This window comes from Anolis sagrei, chromosome 4 (genome assembly GCF_037176765.1).
Source record: "Anolis sagrei isolate rAnoSag1 chromosome 4, rAnoSag1.mat, whole genome shotgun sequence".
Taxonomy (NCBI): Eukaryota; Metazoa; Chordata; class Lepidosauria; order Squamata; family Dactyloidae; genus Anolis; species Anolis sagrei.
The window spans coordinates 73179722-73202550 of record NC_090024.1 but is presented as its reverse complement, the minus strand read 5'-3'; positions in this window follow the sequence as shown (position 1 = coordinate 73202550).

Sequence of the window (22829 nt, the reverse complement as noted above, 5' to 3'; positions counted from 1 at the left end):
CTAGGCCCCCTTTTGGAGTCCACCCGGATAATGGAACAGTATCTAGGTCTGCATAAGGACCTATAACATATAGAGACATGTACCTCTGTTCATCTCCCAGTAAATCAATCCCCATCCTATAACTGGCTCTAAAGGGTCTGGACATTATATCCAGGAATATTGGAAGTTTGAAGACCATAATATCCTCTAGTCTGTGAATTAGCAGTTATCCACTAGAATGAGTTTCAGATATGGCTTCTTCAGAAAAGGTATCACCATTTCTATAAAGAAATAGGAAAGGCATGAATCCAATATGCAGGTGGCAGCTGTCACTACCTCAAGAGTCTTGTCCACATATTTAGGTTGCCAAAAATGAAATATATCATAGAGCACAGGGCAAACAGGAGTTGGCTATATTTTTACAGGGCCTGCATCAACAAGAGCATCCAAGGACACATTCACATGGACACTATACACTGAAATGGGCAAGAATAAGCTCTGTGATGTTTGCCGTCTTTTCTCCAATGTGGAGCACAGCTATATAACACAATTGTGCCCTGCTTTAGAGGAATTTGCAGAGGCTCTGGAACTTCCCCTCATGTTGGGGTAGTGTGAACATCCTACTTTCCCTATACTCTCCAGACAGGATGAGGGTGGATAGGTTGTCATTTACCTGTCCCATGTTGCTGTCGCCATAGCAGCCACTGAGCTCCAAAGAGTGCCTAGCCATTTCTGGCACTCGTGTGACCTGGAGAGGATGAGAGGAAGGGAGGAGGTGATCTCTCTCTTCTCTTTAAGTCACATTGGCAAAACTATCCAGTGATGGCCAGGAGATATTTGGAGCTTCATGGCTGCTACTATGGCAACAACAACATGATACAAGTCATGGTAGCTCTCAAGTGGGGCCAAAACGGTCAGGATTCAATCCCATCACTGCAGCAACATGGAGGCAGGCAGTTTAGCCATCTTTGAGACTGGTCCAGAGTACTGTCACTCTGGACTGGTCCCATAGTAGGTGGCCTGTGTAGATGCACCCAAAGTCAGAGTGGATCCAAGTGATTTTGTTTGCAAAGTTTCATAGAAATTCTTCACATCTTAAGCCCCTGCCCTTGTGTCCATGTATTTAATTCACTTTATCATAGCTGCTCTCTTTAAAGAAAGGAACAAATACATTAATTCATTCATGCTTTTCATGGATCACCTAGTTTAGTCCTGAAGCTTAGCAAGTAGAGTGTTCCTTGCCCATGACCGGCCAGTGGGTTTCCATGGCCAAGAAAGATTTCAAGCTCTGGTCTCTAGAGTTGTAATTCATTGCTCAAATTATTCCATGCTGTTTATAGGTGGCAAAATTCTTGGCAGTTACAACTTCAGTCATTGTGTGATATCTTTGTGAGGTAATAATAACAATAACAATACCAACAACAACAATAACAATGCATTTATTTATTACTCACCTTTCCTTGAGGCAGGGTACAATGTGGTTAAAACAGTGAGATAAAACAAAAGCTATTAAAATACATGTAATAAATATACACAGGTAAAATACAGGTAAAATTCACAAGTTAAAATTTACTGGATAAGCCTTCCTTAAGAGATAGATCTTAAATTGTGTCTTAAATTCTGACAGCTGGTTTTGTTGTCGAATCTCTTCTGGCAGGACATGCTGCAGTCTTGAGGCAGCCAGTGGAAAGGTCCTCTGGGTAATTGTTGTCAATCGTGTTCTAGCAGAATGGACTTAGGTGTCTTAAGAGGCGGATTGTATGGGATCTTGTAGGTAAGTTAGACCCAAACCAATGTAGGGCTTTAAAGATCAAAACCAAACCATTTTACTTTGCATGGAAACAAACTGGCATCCAGTGGAGTGTCTTTAGTATAGGTATAATATGCTTACTCCTGAAGGTTCCTGTAACTAGTTTGGCTGCCATGTTTTGAAAGAATTGAAGTTGCTGAACTTGGTAGAGAGATAGCCCAATGTAAAGCACATTGCAGAACCAACCTTGAGGTCACCAGCACATGCACTACCATCTTTAGATCCTCCGATTGGAAGGGGTACAGCTGGTGTAATAGCCAAAGCTGGTAGTAAGCACTACAGTGCAATTATGGCAGTGTCACTATGCTACAATGATAGATAAAACTATCTATCCCCAACACACCTTCTTAATCAGGTAGCCACCAGATTGTGAAAAGGAAGCCAATTCAGCTGTTGATGGCATTTCTACCCTAATCCCACTAGTCAACAAGGCTGCAAAGAAGACTTGCAACACAGATTCCGCTTGCCATTGTTGCAATAGTGCCACAGTTGTGTCTATGGAACGTTTATGAATACGGATCAGTAACAGACCTGTAATTCAAGTTTATGAATCCATAACTGCAACACAGAATTTCAACCCTCATATTTTAACAGAGCTGTACAATATGTCTCAAAGCACAGGCTTGTTTATTGAAACTAATGTGGTCAAGATAACCAAAAAGCATTGACTTATTTTACATTATGATGAAGTCTTGGAATGTATTGCCAAAAGATGTGGCCACTGATTTTTTTTAATGAAGCTATTTGCCATGAAGGCTAACAATGCATCTTTAATAGGCAAAGGTTGTATTTCTGTGATTTGAAGGCGCTACAGACAAGAAGTGATAGTAGTCCCCAGCAAATGTTCTGTTTGTGTGCTTATTAGAGGCATATGCTTAACTGTGGTGGTATGTCTGAAAGGAGGGCTGCTCTAATCAACACAATTTAAATAAATAGCAAACTAGAAATTAATGATAAATTGTTTACAGCATAAATAATTGTCCTATTATAGCAGCAGCAAATGCAGTCTCAAAGCAATGATCCTTATGCAGTCAAACAACACTTTCTATGTACAAAATGGAAACATCCACAGGTTTCAGGGGAATGTTAAAATTTTCAAAAAAATGTGTGTCTGCATTACTTCTTCACTAATTTTATTCATAAGGAAAGCAACAAATAATTTTCTTTCCACTGCAAGAGAGTTTTAGACAACTTAAAAAATTATGATAAGCAATACATTTGAATTTGAAAAAAACTCATTTCTATTTCCAGAACAAGTATGATTTTAATAACATTATTATTATTATTATTATTATTATTATTATCATCATCATCATCATTATTTCTATCCCACCTTTCTCCCATAGGGACTCAAGGCAGCTGCATCCATGGGGGACGTGTTTCCAGATAATAGAAAACCCTACTGAAATAAACATTATCTGCTGGAAGTTACCATACAGTTACACTGGAGGATATAGAAAATTTCTAGGCAGATATCCTCTCCGGGAATTTGCTAGGTCCTCCAGCATGACTTCATGGTGAAATCATGCCACAGAAGTACTTGGAGAACCTAGAAAATTCCTAGAGAGGAGATATAGGTAGGTGACCCTGCAAATACCTGATCAATGGGTACAGGATAGTACTGTTCGCTATTGTGGCACATTTCACTTCAGGAATCACTTGGGGCACATCAATACTGATGACTTAGAACAGTTCTGTGGTGGTCAAATGCTGCATGGAACCAATACCATGTTTCCTGGGCTTGGGTGGCCCTGAGACACATGATGGCACTTATTGTGCCCTCCCTTCCTCTGTGTCGTGGGCAAGGCCACCATAGAATTCAATGTATTCCTCCACTTTGGGCCACAACTGTTTTCACCAGCTGCAACTGTTCTCACTATCCCATGTTTCCTGGGCCTAATGGCCCTGAGACACATGATGGCATTTATTGTGCCCTCCCTTTCTCTGTGTCATGGTGATCTCTGGCCATGACATGTGTCCTACCTGTTGACCATTGCTTGCAGTGACTTTGGTTGGGGTGACAGGGCAAACTGGGAGAGGAGGGATCCATCTGGTGTATGCCACAACATGGAGGATGGGAGTGAATGTCCATCTGTATCTGGCATCACCAGGCAGTCGGGACTCCCTCCTGCCTCCGCAGTGGCCAGCAACCCATCCTGGGGCCAATGCAGCATGCATCACACCAAATCAGCCCCAGTATTGGGTCAGAGCAGATCTGCCCTAATCCTTTAATTTACAATCTGCATGTTAAACTAAACATGTAAGTAATCCGGGATTACGTCTTTTGCTTTGCTGACTGTTTATCAAAATCAACCAGGAGGGAAAATGTGCAGGACTTCTGAGGACTATCTCCAGTACCAGAGCAAGCACTTTCTGTGGGATAGGACTTCCCTTTTAGTGAATGTTGAGATCTTGTGATGGTCACAGGGGTTGGTTAGAGTTTTGTTTTAAACCTCTTCTAAAAGTTGTTTGAAACAGATTTACCTTCACGAACACTGTGCTAATATTTTGAAACTACAATATTTAATCATGTAAAAATATTTTAAATGACATTGTGGTAATGATCCTACTTACTGATGACTATTAACACTCTATCGGACATGCTGTGATTTACCTCTGTGAAAACACATATGGAATTGCAATGCACTGCTGTAAAATGTCACTGTAATATTTCCAATGTGTTCAGAAAGTCCCATCAGGCCTGTGTAAATTCCCAATGTGCATCAAAAAATTACTTGTACTGGCTTTTCTCTCTCATGCTTTTGCTATCGCTGATATTTTGCTTTCTTCCTGCCCCCCTACGGTTAAGCCTAAAATGCAATATCACAGAAGTGATGACACCTGCAACTTGCTACCTCAGCCAGGTTTGCCAAGTTTGACAAGCTTGAGTTTGTTAGCATTTAACCTTGCTTAATCTTTGACCTTTGGTTAGTTTCTGCTGCCCTAAAATGGCTAATAAAAGACCCCGGGCAGCATCCTAATCTTGGGGGCATTACAACCACTTTGGTTCCCCCTTTTACACATATGGAAGAGCTTTGAAGTGTCAAATGCAATACGCTATTGATATCTCAAGGGGGAAAGAAGAGAGAATGTATTTAATGAAATTCGTTTTATTGCTCTTTGAACGTACTACGTTTTCAGAAACGCCCACAGTATTTAGGTTACTATTTGGTTAAAAAGCACCAGTAGTAATTTGCTACCTTGTGCCATTAACCATGTGGTTTTCTTTATTCTAAAGATCTCACTTGGCCTCTGCATCCATATATCTACCGGGTGTATATAGAAACCATGCCCATATATATCAAAATATACTTTTTTGTCCTGTTAAGGGTAGATTTAAAATGTACTGAATGTAACACGTTCTTTCCCTTTCCTTTTCTTTCTTTCTTGTCGAAAAGACACATTTTAAAACAGTTCCACATAGTTAATGTAGTGTTTGACCTTCCATTAAAAAAATAAATAAAAGATACTATGAAACCAGGGCCAGAAACACTAGCAAGTGAGCAAATGTTTAAACCACAAATCTCTCCGAACTCCTTTGGGAAGGGAGAATTCTAGGAGTGCCAAAATGGCAAGATCATATATCAGAAATGAGTAATAATGTGCAAAAATATGTTGCCATGAAAAACACAAACTAAACGGAGAAGAAAAGGAGAAAAAAATCGGGAGTGAGGAATGTTAACAGGGAGCATACAAAGATGGCACCGTGGCTAAGAAAGGACTATTTTGAAATGGTTGAAAAGACTAAAGTAACCAACAAGAAAGCAGAGACAAGAACAAACAGCGAGAATACAGTGATACCACTTTCCCCCTATTATTTCCTTATGTTGGTCTAAAAAAATATATGAGCAAATATATGAGATGTTGGAAATAATGCTGAAATTAGCTATGCAAATGAGCCTGTGCTGAAAGTGCGCCCGTATAAAGCCTGCCTCTCTATTCCATGCAGCAGACAGTTAAAAAATTGAACATAAGGTAGCATTTCCTTTATCATATCCCATAAAAATAGCAATTTGCTAAACCCTTGTAGCACAGTATGGAAGGTGGTGTATTTTACTGATAATGTAAGAGATGACAGATAGTTCTATACTAGGAGGTTTCAATGGTGTCGAGTTGTATAGCATAATAAATTGTCAGGAGCAGAGACAGAGGAGAGTAGCCGCGCTGCTCCACCTCCAGTAGCCAAATAATTCAGCCCCGGCTCAGTAATTATGCTGTGTGAAAATATGGGATTAATTAGACTGGTACACTAACACACTGTAGTCTCATTAAAGGCTGAACAGCATTTTCATAGATGCTGCCACTTGAACAGGGCTGTTGCTAATGTGAAAAGACAAAGTCGCCTCTTTTCACACTCCTTGCTTATTACCTTACTTAAGGCCACTTAAGCAAACTTCCAAAGGCAGCCTTGCAGAAAGCCCTGTGTCAGGGTTATTTCATTATTTTCTATCTACGGAACACACAGGGAAGGGAAATTTAAAATAAATGGTGATCGCTGGTAAGGCACACCGATAGGAAATGTGAACAGATTCCAGAGCAAATCCCTTTTAAAACGTGCGCACGCACTCGCAAAATCCAACATCTTATTTTGCTAGCACAGGCAGAGCTAAAATATCAAAACGTGTCCCTCAGATAGCTGTTCTTAATTTACGGCTTTAAGCACCATGCAGAAAATATCTGTGCTTTTGAGAAGTGGGAAAAGCAGAAGAAAAACTGCACTGTAGCTTATATTATATCCTCTCGTTCTGTAGATACTGATATAAATGAGGTAAGAAGGCAAATTTGAGGTTCTTAAATAGCACTAGCATGGAATGGTATTTCACAATGATTTGCTTTTCTTGCCACATCTTTTCTAGCCATATTGTTTTGTCAGCTATGAAACTAGAAATAAACCTGGCTGACAAAAGACGGAGGCAGTGACTGCCTGGGAAAGGGACTGATGCTCCCCTAGAAAGCCATCCACTTTCCCTTCTTGTGCTTTTGGAAAATGCAGACTCAAGAGCCCATCTTTGCCACACAAATATTTAGTGTTATGTCCCCAAAGCCAAATCTTTTTTTTTCCAGATCTTTCAGAGGCTGCTGATAGACAACTCCAAAAATGGCCATTGTCTGAGTGATTCTGGAAGATTCAGCCCCAAAATGTAACTTTTCGAAGCTCTGCTAATTATACATAAAAATTAGCCTGGGTTCCTGCGCAAAGAGAAAGGCAAAATATAAACAAAATATTAAAGTAAATAAATAAAGAGTGATGCTCACCGTTATCTTGGGGCAGTTTGTCTCTTCCATGACAGTGGGGTAATGAATCCAATCTAAGTTTAAGCCTTAATGGGGCCGCGGTAACACAACGATTAAAGCCACTAGCTGCAGAAAAGGCTGCTGACCAGAGGGCCAACAGTTCAAAGCTGTGAGTCGGAGTGAGCTTCCAATTATCAGTCCTAGCTTCCGCCAACCTAGCAGTTCAAAAGCATGCAATGCGAGTAGATCAATAGGTACTGCATTAGCAGGAAGGTATAATGGTGCCCTATGCAGGCATGCCAGCAAAAATATTGGAGATGTCTACAGACAGCAGGTTTCTTCAACATGGAAAATGGAACAAGAGCACCTCCCTATGGCTGAAAGTTGAGCATTGCCTCCAGACGCTGGAGATGGAAAAAAGGGAAGGCCTTTAACTTGTCTGTGCATTGTATGTCGTTCATGTAAAAAGGCACTGAATGTTTGTCTTATACAAGTAATGAAATTTGCTCTGAGTCCCTCCCGGGAGATAAAGCAGAATATAAATAAAATGTATTTATTGATTTAATTCTGAAGGAACTTCTCAAGGTTTCAGTCTATTTTGTGGATATTGCTCAGCATCTTGGATAAGCCCTTTCAAATGTAAGATAAAGCATGAAGTTGACATTTCCATCAGAAAAAATAATCCAGTTGGTATTTATTTATTTATTTATTTATTTATTTGGTGCATTTATTAACCGCCGCTCTCAGCCCTGGGGCGACTCGTGGCGGTGTACAAACATATAAAGGACAATATACAATGAGCCAACATAATATACATCATCTAAATTACACTAAAAAATCCGCTTCGTCTTATCGTAGAATCATAATCAGTCTCGTAGTCATATTCCGTTCCAGTTGTCATTTCCAGTTACTGTAGCACTTAATTAAATGCCTTCTCGAATAGCCATGTCTTCAGGCTCTTACGGAAGGACATAAGGGAGGGCGCCTGTCTGATGTCAGCAGGGAGGGCGTTCCACAGCCGGGGGGCCACCACCGAGAAGGCCCTCTCTCTCATTCCCGCCAGGCGTGCCTGTGAGGCAGGTGGGATCGAGAGAAGGGCCTCCCCAGATGATCTCAAGGTCCTCTTGGGCTCATAGGCCAAGATGCGGTCCGAAAGGTATTTTGGGCTGGAACCGTTTAGGGCTTTGTAGGATAACACCAGCACCTTAAATTGGGCCCGGTAGCAGATCGGCAGCCAGTGGAGCTGGAACAACAAGGGCGTTGTATGCTCCCTGCATCCTGCTCCTGTTAGTAACATGGCTGCCGCGCGCTGGACTAACTGGAGCTTCCGGGCCGTCTTCAAGGGCAGCCCCACATAGAGAGCATTGCAGTAGTCAAGGCGGGATGTGACCAGAGCGTGTACCACCGTGGCCAAGTCAGACTTCCCAAGGTACGGGCGCAGCTGGCGCACGAGCCTAAGCTGTGCAAATGCTCCCCTGGTCACCGCTGAAACCTGGGGATCCAGGCTTAACGATGAATCCAGGATCACACCCAAGCTGCGAACCTGCGCCTTCAAGGGGAGTGCGACCCCATCCAGCACAGGCTGTAACCCTATACCCTGCTCGGCCTTGCGACTGACCAGGAGTACCTCTGTCTTGTCTGGATTTAGTTTCAGTTTGTTCGCCCTCATCCAGACCATTACAGCGGCCAGGCACCGGTTCAGGACCTCGACAGCCTCCTTAGTAGTAGGTGGGAAGGAGTGACAGATATTTGGAGTATTCTGCCCAGGAGCTGCTCCATATCCTCCTTCTTTAAGAACACATCTACTTGTAATACACCACAGTGACATTGTACTGATAGTCACCCATTCCCCTTCCACAAATTCAAAATGGGACCTTGTCCCATCACCTCCTTTTTCTTGGGACAGCCACATGCTCCACAGCTGTGCTCAGCAATGAATGAGCTCAATGATAAGGGTCCTTATAATTGAAAAGGCAAAATAAACTGTGTCTTTCTCCACATAAGCACTGCCGCTGCTTTCCTCACCAAGAACTTCCCATGCAGAGCCCCGCTTATGAAGTCACTTGCTCTCAGGTCAGAGGCATAACAGATATATTCTAATGTACTAAGCTAGCTCCAAGCATTTTATAAATTGACACATTGTCTTAAGATCAGTAATGACCTCATCAAATGGGCTCCTTTGCCTGTCGTATGTCGATTGCTGTCCTTTTTCCTGATGGAGCCCATTACATGACTGATGCGTGCGTACTTTTAGCCAGGCCCCTTTGGGAAAAGGAAGAAGAAGCAGTGTATGCCGCCATCGTGGCAACATAAAAGCCATCCCATGTTGCCTTCAGGACAATCGAAGGAAGCTGGGTGGCAACACTTCCCTCATGTGAGGGGATCCCCGGCTAGTTAAGCCATGCGGTGTGTGAACTAACAGGTTCTCCACACCCCTCACCAGGACCTAATAGATTTGCCACGATATGTGGTGAATCCATGGACCTTTGTGATGAGGTCCTAATTATATGGCCTTTTAAATGGCTAAATCATAAATTATATCCCCAAAAGAAAATTCTCTTGTATGTTGATTTTTCATGGGTATGATACAGAATTATGCAGTTGTTGGACAATATTCTTCACCATTAGATATACTGGCTATGGCTGCTGGGAGTTGCAGTTCAACTAACAGCTCAGCAAGATCTTTGCTCATTTGGGCTCTAAGGAAAACTATTACAGCATTGTTCTCATTTGCCTTCAAGTTAATCCGATTTGTGACAATTCTAAGAGAAAACCTGTCATGGAATTTTCTTGGCAAGAATAGTTTAAAGGGATTGGCCATTGGCTTCCTGTGAGGCTGAAAGAGTGTGACTTGTCCAAGGGTTTCCATGGCCATCTGGGAATTTGAATCCTGGTCCACAGAGTCCTAATCCCAAATCATTATTACATATTAGAATACTAGCTTCTTTATTAATGTTAGGTACGCTGCAGCTGAGTGAGAGAGAAAAGAGAAGCATATTCCAATGATAAGAAAAATAACAGAAAGATCAGTACCCAAACTTGAAAATGCCTTTGAAATGAGAGAGAGAAAAAGTTGGCAGTAAACAGACTGAAGCCTGCTTTGTGACTTAAGAAAAGTGGGCAGCCTGAAGAAAGGGAATCTGGTGGGATGGAAAGAGAGCTAAACTGAAGGCTGACATGAAACAAGTCAGCATTCAGAAGGCTGTAAGGTTAGCATCATTAGCAACGAGGAGAAATGATTAGCAGTAAAAAGAGATGAGTTAAAAGATTTAAAAGAAGAAGGGAGCAGGAAGGAGACGGGAGGAGGGAATGTCTTATAAACTAATTCCATTCAGACACATTCAAACTATCAGTGCAACAGCGACAATTTATGAATATTTTCTTTTCTTATACAGTACAGAAGCATTCTTTTCTCCAACTGCTGGCATAATTATAAGGGCAGATTCACACACCATTCTATTAATCCAGTTTACTAGCCTTGACCTGGATGTGAAGTGGACTTGTGTGCCCCCATGGGATGTAGGTAGCAGTCCATTGTAAATATGACAGATAACAAATCCAGCCATTAACATGAGTTAAAGATGTAATGTAGTGAATGCTTACTTGTCCGAACATGTCTCCCTCTATAAACCATCTTGAAGGTTAAGATCATCCAGAGAGGCCCTGCTCTTAGTCCTGCCTCCCTCACAGGTGTGACTGGTGGGGATGAGAGACAGGGCTTTCTCGGTGGTGACTTCTGAACAATGGAACTCCCTCCCCAACAAAATTAGACCAGGGTCCTCCCTCCTGGCCTTGAGGGGGAAAAAAGTAAAAACGGCTATGGGACCAAACCTTTGGGCAGTAAGCAATATAAGGAATGATCAGGGATCATGATTTTTGGATTATGTAATTTTAATGTTTATATTAATATATTTTAGTGCCACATTTTAATTGTTTAAATGTTGTTATGTTTTTATGATCTAATTGATAGTTATATGTTGCTCTATGTTAGGTTTTATATGTTGGAAACCACTTTGAGTCCGTCCGCCCCCCGGGTGAGAAAAGCAATATACAAGTGAAGTAAATAAATAAATGCAAAACTTTTGGGAAATTGTGTGTCTCATCACCTGAGGGGTAGGTTATGTTCATCCTTCTGGGATTTGTCTGCCCTGTATTACCTGCCCATGAAAAATTGGGACAATTCCTAACACTAGTTTTTTTTTAAAAAAAAAACAAACACAAATGCAGTATTTAAGTTGTTCCTCTGATACTGTTATGTTGTTGTTATTTGAAAGAGCATATGTTCAGTGATGAGGTCACAAATTTGAGGCCCAATGTTAATTCTGCCCAGTGTTAAATTCACAAGTTGAACACTTCCCAAGCGTCTAGGACTGTGTGATGTATTTTCAAATGATGCGTGCAGATCCAAGTAAAGTGGCCTTTTGCAGTTGACAGAACATGATTTTGTCGATGTTTATTGTTTCCAAATGCCGGCTGAAATCTTTTGGCACGGCACCCAGTGTGCCAATGACTACTGGGACCACATATACTGGTTTATGTCAGAGCCTTTGCAGTCCGATTATTATTATTATTATTATTATTATTATTATTATTGATGATGATTATACAAGTATTAGCGGCGTAAATAGCTTTGTTCTGTTGTCTTTTAAGGATTAACAAGAAACATCACAATGGACTGAAAACATCATGTTACCTATCCATTTAAATTATTTCTGGCTTGGCAATTTTGACATTACAAATGGGTTCTGTGATGGCATCTTGTGTTGTTGAACACTGCACTTGTGTTTCAAAATCAGGAATGCCTTTAGATATCTTTGAATTGAAACAGATAAATTTCACAGTAAGAGGTATTCAGAAACAAAGCTGATTATGGAGATTAAAATGGAAGCAGAAATTAGACTGAAGAGTCAATCAATCAATCAATCAATTGATATGAGGATGATCTGACTGTGACATCTGTCACCCTATTGATTGCCAGGGTTGATTTGGCTGACTTGACTGGCTAGAAGGGTGTCCCCTTCCTCCCTCACTGCTTCATGTGTGTCTCTCCCAAATCTGCACACTTGATGAAAGAGGGCGATGTCCCAGGCATAGGAGTGTACTGAGGCCTCAGTCTTCGGTCCCAGCTATACAATAGCTGAAGAGTCAGTAATGTTTAACACTAATAATAATAACACTTTTTCTTCAATTTCTTTTATTTCCACAGATAATTTAACCAAATTTTACTTATTTTTTAGTAAAGTGAGTTTTTAGTTATATCAGTTGTTAGTGTAAGCTGTCCTGAGTCTCAGAACGAGGCAAGATGTAGGGTATAAATGGCATAAAACAGAATAGAAGTAAAAGTAATTTAATAGAAACCAATGCACACACATACAATATTATAAACCAGTGGCACAACTAAATAGGATTCTGAATGAAGTTTGATCTTTGTTCTGCCAGGCATAACAATGATCAAACTTCACTGATAACATGCTTTGCTCACCATCCCAAGGTCTTGATATCTGCACAATATATTTTGATGTTGCTGTACAAAAAACGGATCCATCACTACAACTCTGGACTCCTGAAACATTTAACATCGGTAAAAAGTAACATAAGTGGGATAAAACAAGGATCACAGATGACTTTTTATAACAGAGCCAACTCTAAATTCACAAGCATGTGTACTTAATATGCTGAAATCGATGTTTTAGTTAAATGTTAGCACAGGACCACTCACAATCCTAAATTTTAAAGTGCGTTTCTTCAGTAATCATTCAAAGCCTTTGGTATTTTCTACTAGTAATACGCTGTCATCTGCATATCTTTAAATTGCTAATGTTTCTTCTTCCAAATTTCACATTTCCTTCCTCCAAGTTTAATCCTGCATTACATATCACATATTCAGCATGAAAGTTAAACAGATATGGTAAGGAAGGGAAGCTATACCTGACCCTCTTGCCAATGGGAAACCACTGCATTTCTCTGTATTCTGTCTTGATTATAGCCTGCTGCTACGAGTTCAGGTTATTGGTGAATGAATATCTCACCAGTAGGAGCCCCCGGTGGTGCAATGGGTTAAACCCTTTGCTGGCAGGACTGAAGACTGACAGGTCGGAGGTTCGAATCTGGGGAGAGCATGGATGAGTTCCCTCTATCAGTTCCAGCTCCTCATGCAGGGACATGAGACAAACCTCCCGCAAGGATGGTAAAACATCAAAACATCCAGGCATCCTCTGGACAACGTCCTTGTAGATGGCCAATTCTCTCACACCAGAAGTTTCTCAAGCCGCTGCTGACACACACACACACACAAATCTCACCAGTATTCCCAGTTCAGGTGGTGGGTGTCATATCCCAAATGTGTGTGCTATCCTCTTTGAAAAAGTGTGTCTTAATTGGCACAGGTCCACTCTACATGCTGTACAATCCTTCTCACATTCTCAAAATATATGCTTGGTCCTATAAATTGACACTCAGGTTTTGGAGAAATCCACTAATGGAAATGCTTAGTGTATTTCTTCCCTTGAAAATAATGCAGTCTACTGTACAGCAGACATCTAATATGATGCTATTTATTTCCATAGATGTGTGTTTTGTTTTCAATTTAGCAAGGCTTGTGACACATTCCCAAAGGAGCCTTGCTGTACTATTTGTTGCACACAAGATATTCAGCCTAATTCCCTCTGTTTTCTTTCAGTTCAGTTGCACAAGGACACAAACATCCCTTTGTTATATCTCCTACTATGACTGATGTTGCAGAAGATTGCCATAGGGTTTGAGTAGAATTGGATCTTCCTTTGTCTGGGGCTTCAGCTTAATAGTGCTCCAATCCTTAGTTGCACATATTATATATTCTGGCCTTGATGCACTACACTCAATTTTTTAAAAATCCTCCCTTCAATTTCCCTAGATTTTCTTGTGTGCTTTAATAAACATCAGTTCTAAACATGCCCTCAATTTTGTACCTGATCTGTGGGGCAATTACAACATATTGTATCATAGCCCACGGATTAGTTGTGAAAGTTTAATACTCACAAACCCCATGTGCAATACACACACACACACACACACCATAAAATGCAACTGTAGAAACACATACAAGGATATATTTGAGTTCTTTAAAAAGCATACACGTCCTGCCATCTTTTAAAAATTGATGTTCTACGCATTCCTTTACCTCTTGCAAAGAAGTGTCATCTTGAAATCAGCGAATATCCTTTCCATTAACTGATAGCCCTCATGCTTTTCTTTTTCATCTACAAACGTGTTTTTGCTTACGAGTATTGTAAATGTCCATTTGTGGAAAAGTTGCAGAATACAAACTACTCTGCTGTTTTGATGGAGTATGTTGTGCACACACATGCATCTGCTCCATCAGTTTATGAAGATATGGGCCAGTTTGGCAAATAATACACCTTTTGTCACCCAAGGCCTGACTGATCTCATTGCAGTGTATTATAGATAAGCAGCCCTAGCCAGGTCCATCATATATCTAATGTGGCAGCAGAATGAATACTTATTTGATACTCAGAAACCTTTTGTTTAGACCAGAGTCAAGTCTAATATTGACTCAGACACAACAAAGCCAGTAAATTGTACATTAGCAGAATGCTTTCCTTACACAAAGGAATGGCAGTGTGTGGTGTTACAATATTGTCCTTGCACCTTATCCCTGTGCACCCTACAACCACAGGTGTAGTATAAGTGGCAGAACGGAATAAATGCAAAGTTTCAACACAGAATCACATATTTGCACAATCTTATGTACACACCAGTATTGCCAACCTTGGCCTCCACAACTCATGAGTAAGGACACCTTATCAATGGATTCTGCATGTTTGCTACATGCTAAATATGTTTAGTGTCTTTTATTCCCCTGCCTATTGGGAAGCCAATAATTTTACAGAGGAGCATGGAGGATATATATTAATTCAAATGCCCTATTTACTAAAATCTAACACTCATCTTTTTTGGTTAAAATATTAATCTAATGCACCACCAAAATTAGGGTGGTACATTAGATTATCATAACATGGTAATCTCAGTGCTGACCAAGAGCAAAAGGGAAGCTGCTTCAGGAACACCAAGAGCTCCTCTTTGAGAAATGTCACCTCTAATTTAATGGCCATGGCTCAATGTTATGCAATCCTGGGATTTGTAGTTTGGTGAGGCATCAGCATCCTTTGGCAGTGAAGGCTCAAGATCTTGTAAAACTACAAACAGGTAGCAACTGTAATGCACACCTGTTTTGGCCAAATTCCAAAGAGGGAACTTTTTGCTACTGCGCATTACATTCAGTAGCAAATACTTTTTTTCGGTTTCAGGATTTTGAAAATGGAGGTGCATTAGACTCAAGTAAATATGGTATCAAAATAGGGACCTATCCCTCATTTAGGAACTTCAGATCCAACCACATACCCCATCTACACTGGCCACTTAGATTGTTGTACAGGTGGATTAGCCTCATAATAGTCAAATACTGCAATTTAACATAGCCTTGTCCTGCATTTGCCAAAGTAGGGACAAAGTCCACATTCTAGCACAGACTTCAGACTATCCCATAACTTAGAGCCTATGATAGCAGTTGGACTGGTTCCAGAGTTGAATTGCCTGCAGCTGTCCTCATTGCCATCCTGTATTTCCCAGGCTCAGGTGGGTACACAGGATGGCAGTCCTCTCCCCCCCCCCCCCCCGCCCTCTAGGTGAGGCTGACTCTGGCTACAACATGGACCCTACCTGTACACCATTGTGTGCAATGATGTTAGGGTTGCAATGAGGTGCATTGGGAAGGGAGGGGTGAGAAGGGGATTCTCCTTTCCCTTCCCAGTACACCCCATTGCCCTGGCTGACATCACTGTATGTGATGATGTATAGGCAGGACCCATGTCACAGCCAGGGACTGCCCATAACACAGAAGGCAGGGGGACAGTTAGGGTGACAAGTGGAGACGAACTGTGTTTTGCTCCACTTGGGAGTGAGGACACCTTCATACCTTCACAGCAGCTGGAGGTGTCCCCCTGTGAACCATACCCTGGGCTAGTCTGGCATTAGACATACTAGATCTGCCTGGATTATGGGTCATTGTATTGTGAGGGAGGCTGTATAACTTCTTTGAGCCTCTATCTACACTTCTCTTTTGGAGAAGAATTGTGCTTCCTGGTATGGGGAAAAATCCATTAGAATGGCAAGGGGGATCGGAGGCACCACAATCAGGTGTAGTGTGCAATGTAGGAATAAGCACATTTCATTTATTTAAAACTATTCTTATTTTGGTCTAAAGCAGTTAAGTAATCTGTCCCCAAAACACATCATTTTGGTAAGAACCTAAACAGGAAAACCCAGGCAGGTAATAAGTACAGAAAGCTCAAATAATATCCTTGATTAAAATGTTGTTCTGCTTCTCTAAATAGGGATGATGACATCTGCAATGTATTTCAGCCCCTCCTATTCATATGCCTGAGAAGCCAAAGCCAGTCTCTAGGGTTTTTTTTCCAGGTGCTCTACATTTTCATTGGAAATTTTGGAGTTCTGAATGCTTTGCAGGACATAACAGAAATGTGTGTTACTCTCTAGAATAGGAATAAGGTTTGAGAGTAAAATGTGAAGACTTTCATTAAAATATCTTGATGAACAGGCTATTTGAGCAGGTTTACTGGCCTTATAAAAAGAGCCACTGTTAAGGTGGCCATGGGAGGGAAAGACGAGTGATGAAGAAAGATCTGATGCCCAGATGTCCCCTAACTACGGAGAATCATCTTGGAAGAGGGCATCTGGATTCCATAGCTGTTGAAATACCAACAGCAAGTGCCATATGCTGAATAGAAAACATGAGTCTGTTCCACACCTCCAGTGACAGGAAAACACAGTGCCAGATTGAAGCAGCTCAGCATGGCTGTGCCAAGATTTCTTACACTTTCACAGCAGAAAGGACATCCTACAAAGATCCTGATGCACTTTGTTCACAATTCAAACACATTCCCTCCTTTACTTATGGGTTCCTCTGTCCTTCTGTTTACAAATTAGATAAATAAATAGAGAGACATGGATGGATAGACAGATAGATGATAGCTACCTAGCTAGACACATATGCGTAGATCATTTGATTAGCAATGAATCAACAAAGAAGCAATAAGTTGTCTTCAGTTTTGTCTTTACAAAAATTGTTTGCAAATATCTCTGTAACACATGTGTTTTACATTTGTTGTTGATACATATCTAAATGTTTAGTGAATTGTTTTAGTGTTTGTGGGTGGTAACAGAAGAGAGACTGAAGAGAAATGGAAAGGAAGGGGCACTTAGTTCATACTTGAGTAATACTGCAAATAAATAAATAAATACTGTAATCAAAATGGGAGATTCAAAGTGTGTTATGTTCCAAATGAGAGCATCTGTATGGTACATAAAATCATCAACAAATGTCTCAACTATGGTTGGACTCTGAGTAGGATATGCAGAACTAAGTTGCGTTTCCTGGTCTGACCCTTCTCCCCTACAGCTCCTGCAGTCACTTCTGGTGTGAGGGAATTGGCTATCTGTAAAGACGTTGCCCAGGGGACACCAGGATGTTTTGATGTTTTACCTTTCTTGTGCGAGCCTTCTCTCATGTCCCTGCATGGCTTAAAAGAAGTGGCATTGGTGGGTTTGATTATTTAAAAAATAATAATAGAGAAATGAGCTTATTTTCTCTTTTTCCCACTAAACATGTCAGGTTCTATGTCAACCACAGAACAACCCAATCACAGACTTGTACCTAATCTGCAAGGAGTAAAACAATCTGGGCACACTAATTACAAACTGCTGCAAAAGTAGCAACACCGTGGAACAAGAAAATAGCTGGCTTCCATTCTAGAGTATTAAGCATCAAAGGTGCAGTGTGACACCAACAGTGTGCATGATTGTCAAGCACACTTTCCGGTAAACAGCCACCGCCACTTGTAGATTAGCCACACACACCCCAGGCAAATTGTCCTCTTTCTCCCTCTCTCTTCCTCATTGCCCTTTCTTTCTCTCCAATTATAAAGCAGCACCAGGTTTTTCTCATCAGCCATCTCCATGTCTTCAAATGGCTTTTCAGTGTCAGACCTATCAGGAAATTAACTCATCATGCCGTGACAGCTGCTAATTTTTCCCCCTTACATGTCAGATGGATCGCCCGCTGAAGCTAATAATGAATCACCAATCCCTGATTAGAAGGTGCTTCCGAAACGTATAACTGCCATCTGAGCTAACTTTTTTCCTCATATAAAATGATATCACCCTAGAGGAGTCGAAAACGAATGGTACTTTTCAGTAAGATGGAACAGGAGAAAGCTGTTTCAAGCGAGCCGTGTGCTCTTTCAAATTATGGACTAATATTGCCCTGTAAAATAAAGAGGTGAAAATCCCACTTTTCTTTTTCTCTCTCTCCATTTTACCAAATGAATGGACATCACCCCCCTCTCCATTGCATAATCTATGCACTAGAACTAACTCTGTTTCTGAGTTGAAGATAAGCTTTTCTCCTCTGGGGTTCTTTTATGACAGTTTTGCTCAGAAAATATACAAGGCACAGAACACTGAGGAATAAAGTTATTTCAGTTGGACCCCCCTCCCCCTTGCTTCTGTCAAATCATCTCTGTCTGTTTTGCCAGTAGCTCCAACGCCAACACTTGGTCCCTTATGGTTTTCTAAAGTGGGAGTTAGTTTGGTTACAGTTATGGGCCGGCCTTAGGCAGAAAAGTTCATTCTGAGGAGCTGCCCAACACATCTGCACCTGCGAACGCAACAAATACATCTCTTACAGGATGTTGCCATCAAAAATGGATGTTGCAAAAGCAGCATTTATAAATGACAAGTGCTTGCAGCGCTCTTTCACAATCCACCTGTGCATACCTCCTGGTATATCAACTATTGGCTCTGGTTCATCTAACTTCCATGTTGAATTGCTGCTGGAGACAGAATAGTATTTAGCTTTGGGCTTTTTGTTTTGCTTTTGTTGGGATTTTTTTTTTTTTTTTGCTTTTTAAGAATGTATTTCCTAGGTACATTTTTTGCAAAACAAGACAGGAAAGACTCTGCTGGAAGGTATATGTTTCACTGGGAAAGACTACAGACACTTGACAGAGAGCTTTCCATCTTCTCTGTCTAAACAATAAACTTTGTAAAAAGAAGTGTTGTTTGACTTAGAGCATTCTAGGAGTCATGGACCTGACTGGCTGCAAGGTGGGGAAAATACACTGCACATGCCCAGAAATACTGTTTCAGCCATTCTCAACCTGGTCACCTCTAGATGTGTTATACTACTACTACTACTACTACTATTATTATTATTATTATTATTATTATTATTATTATTATCAGGCCTTATAGCATCTTCTGCTTTTGTATAGTACTGCTATCCGTTTCTGTTTGTTTCATTCGTATGGCCCCATTTTAGTTTTTGAGCACTGCTTCCGAAAACGGGGCCTTTCCTAATGAGCTGTTTTGTCTTTTGTCTGAATGAATGAAAATTATTTTCTCATTGGCCAACATGGGAGGGCTTCCCCATACTCCCCTTCCCTGTAGTTTTTGGGCTAGAGGATCTCACCATTTCACTGAGCCTCAGGCTCTTACTAGGCACTTGGTGCTCGGCTGCAAGCCCTGGCAGTGACGGGCACTTTAGGCGTGCAGGCCGCACACACACTCTCTTAAGGAGAGTCTCTTTCCAAGTTACTATGTAGAAAAGTACAGGGGGGCTTGCTACCTATTTTAAAAGGTAATGGAGCCTGAAGAGCCAAGGGTTGCAAAAACAGCATCAATGAGCCACAAACTGCATTTTGCCTATCCAGATTCAGAGACAAGGTTTTATCCTACCAACCCTAACAATTCTAATGAATGCTGGAGAGAGCCTGAGGATCAGTGAAATGGTGAGACCCTCCAGTCCTCAAACTGAGGGGAAGAGAACCATGGGAAGCCTGCCTATTGCCACCAATGGGACAAAAATCAGATGACCAAATGGTTACCATTCCCACTTTCCCTTTGTTTCACTTATATTTCCGTACCAGAGCAGGGTGTGCCATTTTGTGCTATCCGAATGGATGGTATGAAACGGAAACACAAAATAGAGGACACAAATACCAGGCCCATTACTACCTTCTAGCACTAATTTGATGAAGGTTACTCTTATTTCTCTTATTAGTGTTTCATGCAATTTGAAGTAGAGCTCAAAGTAACACTTGATGTTCCATATCATAATAATAGAAGAATATTTAATGTGGGAGTACACAATGCATATATTCCAAATGTCCCTATTAATTTTCCGTCCTCCCACTTTTTCACCTGCTTATAAAATGTTTCAGTTTTTCTTACCTTCATTGTTGCAGACAGAGTTCAAAGTGTAAAAGTAGTACTCAGAAGTAGGGAGAGGAGAAGACGGAAGCAGAAATGCCCAGTAATGAGGGAGAGAAAACAAAAAGATCTGATAACTTCAAAAAGACTTGTTCATATTAAGAAATAATATATCCAAGAGATTAAGTTGCACTAGTATTAAACTCTGCAACTGAGTTCATGGGAAATCTAATTTCTAGCTCACTTTATCCCAAGAGCATGTTTGCCTGATAAAATAATGTTTCTGTGACCCTCAAGAAAGTCTAACCAAAATGAACTACATGTTTTAAAAATTATATTTCCCAGCACCATTCTTAAGTTGAAGTCCTTGGTTTCTTATGTTTGGTGATGTCCACTTTTTCTTTTGAAGACAGAAGAGAAAGGGACATGTCAATCATTTCTAATACTCACCACACCAAGCACAAATAAAAGAAATATCTTTCCTTCCTCATGGATCTATGCACAAGCAGGAACAGTTGAGGTGAGTGATTCTGAGATGGTTGTGAGGACAAAAAAGCCTCAGTTGAGAATTATCCAGTGGAACCATTCATCATAACGTTTCCATTGACTGGGACTTCCAGGGGCATTTTGGTTCTACTCATCACAACCTAGTAGAGTGTTTTAAGGGGCCATGCCATTTGATATTCTTCAGAATGGAGGAAACGACTTTGAATGGAAGATTAAGCTAGCACAAACCCATATACTGTGTGGAGTGGCTGGCTTGGCTAGTTATGATAGAATAATTGAGACCCCAGTGTTTTGTTCATGTCTGGACTAATGTGCTCAGGCTTAGTTTCAGCCTTTTCCCCATCACAGAAGCTAACCTGTATGAAAACTCACCTTTCATGTGTAGGTGAATTCAGGTATGGTCATTAATGGCCTTGGCTCAGTCCTGACAGAAGAGCCCCCATGGGCGCAATGGGTTAAACCCTTGTGCCAGCAGGATTAGTAGACCAACAGGTTGGCGGTTCAAATCCAGGGAACGGGGTAAGCTCCCATCTGCTGAGCTCTAGCTTCTCATGCAGGGACATGAGAGAAGCCTCCTACAGGATGGTAAAACAGTCATCTGGGCATCCCCTGGTCAGCATCCTTGCAGACTGCCAATTCTCTCAGAGAAGCGACTTGCAGTTTCTCAAGTAGCTTCTGACACAGATCACACTGATCACTTGTGCTTTTCCCTTACCAGAATTGTGATATTGTGGAAACTAGAAAAGCGAACTAGGCACTTGAGCTTTTGAAACAAAGTTTATGTCTGGGAAATTAAAGAACATGTTCAAAGAAGTTTGAAGCAATGAGGCCACTCATTCCTGAATTAACTAAAATCTGATTACTGACACCTATATGTTTAATACGTACCCATTGAGGAGCAGGTTTCGTTCTGAACAGGATGGTAGCAAACAGGATATGCTCCAAAACGGAAGAGTTTTGTTTCATTAATCCGGGTTTCCATAAAATCCTTCTCAGCACTTCCAAGCCAGAGAACACATCCTGCAATTTTTCCCCCTTTATGCAAATGTCTGCTCTTTTCATTGTGCATACAATGTGATTGCTGGTTTGACACTGCAGGCTACACTGGTTTTATGAAGGATTAAATGCCACCTGAGACATATTTATCCTAAATAAATCACAAATGGTAAACTGCAGCATGTCAATGTCAACACCCTGTACTGCAGCGGAAAGGTTAGCCATACAGGGCTGAGCATAGCAAAGAATTAGCATCCAAGCCACAAGACCAGAGGGCTCCAGTTAACAGGCAAAATGATCAAGAAGAAATCTTTTCAACGAAAAACATTCCTTTGAGCATCTGTGAGAATCTTGCAGAGGGCCATCATTTTGTAAAGGTCACTTTTATCCTGATAACAAACGGGAGTTGATCCTGTCACTGTTCGCCGAAGACAGTATTTACTGGGAAGTGAGTAGTCTGTCACTTTTAAGAGGGATGAGCAAGTCAAACTCAGCTAATTATGAGTCTCAGTGTCTTTATTTTTGAAATTTCCTTCTCTCCTTTTTGTTATTTTTGGGGGGAGGGAGAGCCGATCTGACATATCTAACCTGGAAAATAAAAACAACAACAAAGCATCTGCCACCCAGAGACGCACATGCTCTATGCAGCAGTCTGGGAAACGGATGTCATCGTAGTTAATTCTGGGAGAGACTACTTCACCCTGTCTCCTCTATATGTGAGATTCTGAAATATGGCGAATATATATTCTGCCCAGTAGATACCCTTTGCACCATAGCAAATTAAAAAAGTATGCTTATGGAATACAGCTCTTTCCTTCTTCATCTTTCCCATACTATGAGCTAGCGGGCCAGAGATAAAGGTCTGAAAGCCAAGCCCTAGGAGGAATGGTTTAGGGAGTTGGATATCTTTTAGGTTGGAGAAAAGAAAGTTAAGAAGGGATATGACAGCCATGTTTCAATATATGAAAGGATGACATATATAGGAGAGAGCAAGCTTGTTTTCTGCTGCTCTGAA